Source organism: Silene latifolia, chromosome 1 (assembly GCF_048544455.1).
Source record: "Silene latifolia isolate original U9 population chromosome 1, ASM4854445v1, whole genome shotgun sequence".
NCBI lineage: Eukaryota > Viridiplantae > Streptophyta > Magnoliopsida > Caryophyllales > Caryophyllaceae > Silene > Silene latifolia.
This window is the reverse complement of record NC_133526.1, coordinates 17,088,156-17,094,271: the sequence shown is the minus strand read 5'-3', so window position 1 is coordinate 17,094,271 and position 6,116 is coordinate 17,088,156. Positions and strand designations below refer to the sequence as shown.

The 6,116-nt window shown below is 37.0% G+C and overlaps 1 long non-coding RNA gene across 1 annotated transcript; it reads left to right on the top strand.

The window, feature by feature from the left end:
• The first annotated feature begins 300 nt into the window (after positions 1-300).
• LOC141653263 (uncharacterized) lies at positions 301-2,741 on the top strand. The gene is made up of 3 exons (XR_012547371.1): positions 301-1,100; positions 1,233-1,879; positions 2,557-2,741. It is a non-coding gene; the product is annotated as an uncharacterized LOC141653263 (long non-coding RNA).
• The last annotated feature ends 3,375 nt before the right edge of the window (positions 2,742-6,116 follow it).

The following is a 6,116-nucleotide window of genomic DNA, read 5'->3' as shown; positions in this document are numbered from 1 at the left end:
CTCCGACACAGGTCCATATATTATTGCTTCTATTGCTTTATTGTTCGGTATAAAAGGAGATATGAGGTCAACTTTAATGTTGACGAGTCGAAACCAAGTCATGAGTATTGCACCTCAATTCTCACAAATCTAACAATTATGTTTCATCTGTTCGTATACAAGTATACAACAGTCCAATAACTATGTCATTTTCCTTGATGTAAACTTGTAATGATGTTTGAAGATGTGATTCCATGTTGCCGGTTGGTCCCCGCCTTGCAATTCATTTGCTGGTAGCAGTTGCTGCTGAAGCTATCACTATTATAGCTCAATTTATCTGATATCCTATGGAATTTTAGAATAATATTTCATGTAGATGCATAGCTCAGGCACATTTTGGTCACAAATGGATTTCTTTATTTTACAGCAAACGAACTTGCAGGTTGCATCTTAAGTATTGAACTAAAAAACTAAAAAAACGAACAATAATTGGGTCAAAGGCAGAATAAGTTGAGAGAAGTATGAATTTTATTGTTGGGTCAAAATGATTTGTGTATCTAGTACTAATACCATGTGTATCCGGCAGTAAAACCATGTGTATCTTTTGAGCAATAGCTAATTGTGCTAGTAATATGGACATATATATCCAGGCGGTGAGGTTTATAACTTGGACATATTTTTGGCGAATTGAAACAAGGTAACTTGTAAAATGGAAGTAACGATCATAGAGGAATAAATAATGGTTCGAACCATTAAACTGATGTATGTAAGCAAATGAAGATGTTGGCTTAAGTGAATTGGACAAAGGAAGCAGGGGGATATCTGCCATTCACTTGTGGCAAATTTCATATGCCGGATTCTTATTGTAAACCTTATATGTGTAAGCTTAGATCGCTGCGATTTCTGTCTTACAGTATAATAAACGGCGGGTATGGTTTAGTATATATACATATCGTCTGTAAACATAGAATCTTAGATGCTTCTATATGCTTTGTATTTTGTTTTTTCATTCTTGTCTTTATGCCATTCATTTATTTCTTTTTCCTGCAATCCTGCCTTTTAATTCCTATGATGATTCGTCTGTGCACTTCGTCATGTTATCGATATTAACTATTTCCCCGGTGAGTTTAATTTTTTTTCACCATATCCGACTCAAAATTACTTTCTGGCGTCAGGGACCCAAGGTCATTATGCATGGATATGTCACATGATATATGTGCTTTAGTTTCCTTATATGAGTGTTATTCGTGCAGGTTATGGTAAGATGCCAGATTATGAGCACATATTTACAGACTTCTTACTGAGCCTGGCTGGCGGCAAGTAAGGGTGAAAAAAGTTATTGTTGACATAAAGCAGAAATCTCACAACTCACAACCGAAACGATAACATGTTCATGAATCCCAAAAGGCTTCGGGCGAAGATAGGGAGATCATGATGTTGCCCCTGCAGGTATTTCACAAGAACTGTTTGCATTAGACGAGGGAATGTACAGTCGTGTAATTAGATGTTGTAGTTGAAGGTGGAACGGAAATGGACGCTTTGCTCGGATAAGGAAATTAGTATTTCATATGCTTAAGGCTGATTATATGCCATTCACTTGTGGCGCATTTCAAATGCCATCGGTGGTAGATACAATGTGCTCCGGGAGAATATAAATTATGTCCATATGGTTAATCAAATGGACAATCCTTACAAACTCAAGTTGAACAAGTTTGTTGACCTGACTACCCACGAGTTTCGACTCTCTATGCCGGATCCAAGATCCGCCATCACCAAATGCTTGAAGGCTACAGGCCTACCACTGAGAGCTTCATGTATGCAAAGGTTGATCAAGTCCCAGCCTCAGTTGATTGGAGGTTGAAGGGTGTTGTTGTCCCCATTAAGGACCAAGACCAATGTGGTAAGTACCTTTGTTTTACATCATGAAATAGCATATTGTCGATACCAGTCAAACACAATAGCTAATGTGGTTGCTACACTCAAGTACTCGTTTCTCGCGGCACTCCTTATTTTTATCCTTGTTGCTCTTCTCTAATGGACGAGTAATTTGTTATTGAAGGCCGTTAGGATATGTGCAAGAATCAAATTGTATGGTATACTTGACATGATGATCCATTAACCAACCATTTTTCAAAGATCATCCCATTTTGATGGAATACTTTTTCTTGCAACACTAAAACTGAATCTTTGGTCTTCCTGGTGGTGTTGGTGTTTCGAATTTTCGTAAATTTGGAGAATTATTATTCATAAAAACTTCTGTCATTTTCTTCTTTGAGTTGAATTAGTATAATTGCTCATTGGTAATGATTTGACAAAGGCTGAAGTTTCTTTGAGATTAAGCTTGCAAATTGGGTCTATATCATTACTAATTATTGGTTCAAAGAACGGGTTTCCTTTGGTTTTGCATTCTTGTAATTCTGCATTGAACCCATCAAAGAAATTCAATGAAGGGGTGACGGTAGTAGCCACAGATATAGATTTTTCTTTGAATGGGACATTATTTCACATTGGTATAGTAAGTTGTACTTGCAAGTCCTAACAATGTACGTATGTAACGATGGGTATACTCATATGCAGGTAAGGTGCAAAACAGGAGGGTGTACAGATGAAAGGGTGACGGTAGTAGCCACATATTTTGGAGTAGGTGATTGGACCGACTTCATTTTTCCAGCTCGGGTTTATTCTGAGATGGCCCAGGCCGGTTTTGAAGGGGAGCATGAAAAGGGTTGATTTTATGTTTCCATGTTTCTGCGTAAAATATATGGGTGATCGAGTTTTACCGTCTTGGAACCATGTTTTAGTCGTGTGGGTATTCATTTGTAAATGAGTGTATCTAGCTAGGTAAAGGAGTGTATCTAGCAATTCAAAGGAGTGTATCTACCTTTCTAGAGATGTGTATTTAGCAATGTAAATGAGTGTATCTAGCAAGGTAAAGGCGTGTATCTAGCAATTCAAAGGAGTGTATCTACCTTGCTAGAGATGTGTATTTAGCAATGTAAATGAGTGTATCTAGTAAGGTAAAGGCGTGTATCTAGCAATTCAAAGGAGTGTATCTACCTTGCTAGAGATGTGTATTTAGCAATGTAAATGAGTGTATCTAGCAAGGTAAAAGCTTGTATCTAGCAATTCAAAGGAGTGTATTTGACTTGTCACATATGTGTATCTAGCAAGGTGAATAAGTGTATCTAGCTTGTTAGAGGTGTATCTCTAGCAAATTAATGGAGTGAAAACATAAACTAAATCCTAAAAACATGGAGGGTGAACCCTTTCGACGACGAATGTGATGTTCAGAAAATTAATTATAGAAAAATATTACTCCGTACTAAATAACATGGTTACCTATGGTATTAACCTAGCACTTATGATATACTAGGAGTGACCCTAATTTTTCAAGAAAGTGATTTTTAAACAAATCAATGTTAGACTATTTAGCATTGGTTCTTGTTGCTTTCGTATGAGTGATATGACCCAAGCTTTTCATTAGTTTACGATTTTTAAAATCACGCCATACTTTTGAACCGCTAAATTTACTTGTTTTTGTTGGCATAATAGATGTTATAAAATGATTAGCTATTACGCATGATGTGTATCTAGCAAGGTAAAAGCTTGTATTTAACAATTTAAAGGAGTGTATCTAACTTGACATAGATGTGTATCTAGCGAGGTAAAGAAACGTGTCTAGCACATAAGCAACGTGTTAATATCAAGTGAACCCAATTTCACTGACAGTGCATGAATCTGGAATACCAGAGCTTTAATTGCTTAGAAACTACTCCAAACAAGAACATTTATTTAGACATAAAGGCCACTTCAGCACTTTTTTCGTCCGCATATTGAACATAAGCTCCCTCCATTTTCCTTATCACTTTCCTTTTTGTGCTCTACAATAGAGATGATGCGTAGATGATAAGCAGTCCATTTAACAAAACTCTTCCTCACTCATTTCTTTAACTTTAAATACCCCTTCAAACCTCTTCAACTATGATTGTTAGATTCTTTGTTGAGCAATTCTGAACACTCTCGATCCTCACGGGAGATGGCGCCTAAATCGGCGTCCACCATCCTAAACTACTCGGTAGATGGTGTCGACATCCTCAGGCAGCATACCAACATCAACCAAACACATTACATTACTCCAAATCTAGCAACAAAGGCGTTATTAGGCTTATTTTCTCGAAAGTAATCTTCGTTTATAGTAGATTAAAAATCAAAATCACAAATTTTCAAAAGTTTGAAATAAGTAACGCGCCGGAAAATCAGAATTAGATGACGAGTAGGATGGAGTGTGTCGCGAGGAGAAGGGAAGTGATGGTGGAGGAATGAGAGTGTTATTGCGGCGGTTGAAACAAGTTCGGTGAGAGGAAAGACGGGTATGGTGAGTGAGTTGGTCGCTGACGTCACTTGGGAAATTGATGGTGTCGTTTGAGTCGCCGGCGCGGCGGCCAGTAAAAGTGCGGGTGAAACTCCGGTGGCCGGAATCGAAGTCGGACTGTAGAAATTGAGAGCGATGTAGTTGAAGCATCGTAGAAACTTGGTGGGTCGTTGAATATGTGAGTAGGTGGGGACCGTTGGTTTGGCTAAGTATAGCTGCTTAGGTTAGTTCGTAAGTTCGCACCGAACTTTAGGTTCGTGAGGATCTATTTCATATATATATATATATATATATATATATATATATATATATATATATATATATATATATATATATACTGATTTAGGATCCGGTGAGAACGAACATTCGGTGAGAACGACCTATAAACTGGATTACAAAAGAAATTCACGGCCCACCATCTCACAAGAATCCAAACATACTGACATCCATTTATTTACACATCACATACACAAATGATAAAACCCAGTCGTTCCCATCTCTGTCTGACTGTCTCACACACATATACGTTGTCGTTGCCGGCAACCACCACAATCAACAACGGCGACGTCACAGACCACCATAATCAGGAACGGCGACGTCACAGACCACCATAATCAACAACGGCGACGTCACCGACCACCACGAACGACGCCGATGATATCAAAACCCACCTTGGATAACCCCATTCCACTGTCGAGCTATCACCTTCCCGACCACCACCATAACCGCGCCAACCAACTTTGTCGAGTCTTTGGGGCTGCCACAAATGATAAAACCACAACCGTGCTAACACAAATGGTAAAACACAAACGTCATTTTTGTTTTATCGATTTCACATGTCTAGTGTTATGAACAACAAAAGCTCGGATTAGTTGTGAAATCGGTGTAACTACTCTAATTTTTTATGTATCTAACAGTGGCGTATCTAGGATTTGCTCATAGGGGATGCAAAATTATATGCTATGAAAAATTGACATATAAATAGAGTATTATAAAGTTGTGTGTCTTTTGAATATTCAGTGAAAATTTAGTAGATTTAGAATTATTAGCTCTAAAAAGAGGAAAAATATGTATTAATTCAAACAAAACTATACTAATATATTATTTAACTCCCACATCCTAATATGTAAATTATTATCTAAATTAACTTAGTCATAAAGTATACAAACAAATACAACTAACTTTATTACTTTTGATAGATTTTGAAATAAGTAGGGTTTTTTATATGGATAAATTAGTTTAAAAAAAAGGTTGAATTTTGGAAACCGGAGGAAGAATGGGATAATAATAACTTATTGATACAAAATGCAGGATTAAAAACATAATGACGGAAAGATACCAAAATGAACAAATTTCAAGAAATACCCCATATTGTTAATATAAATAATTTTCAACTGTACTAACTAAACTATTTAGCCTAGGGAAATCAACAAAAAAAAGAGTTGTACTAACTAAACTATTTAGCCTAGGGAAATCAGCAAAAAAAAGAGCAAGTGTGTGCATTAGAAGTCTCGAACACTAGACCTCGGTGAAGTTATTTGAGTTTCTATCCGCTGCACCAAGAGAGATTTTTAGTCTATATTTGTTTCTTTCTGTACTTATCAATTATTTTCAGAATTCAGAGGGGATGCAAGCGCACCCACCGCACCCCCCTAGCTACGCCTATGGTATCTAACCACTTTTTTAATGTATCTAAACATAGATACACAAAATTAATTTCTAAGTACACAAAAATCGGTTTGAGATACATCAATATAGAACCCAA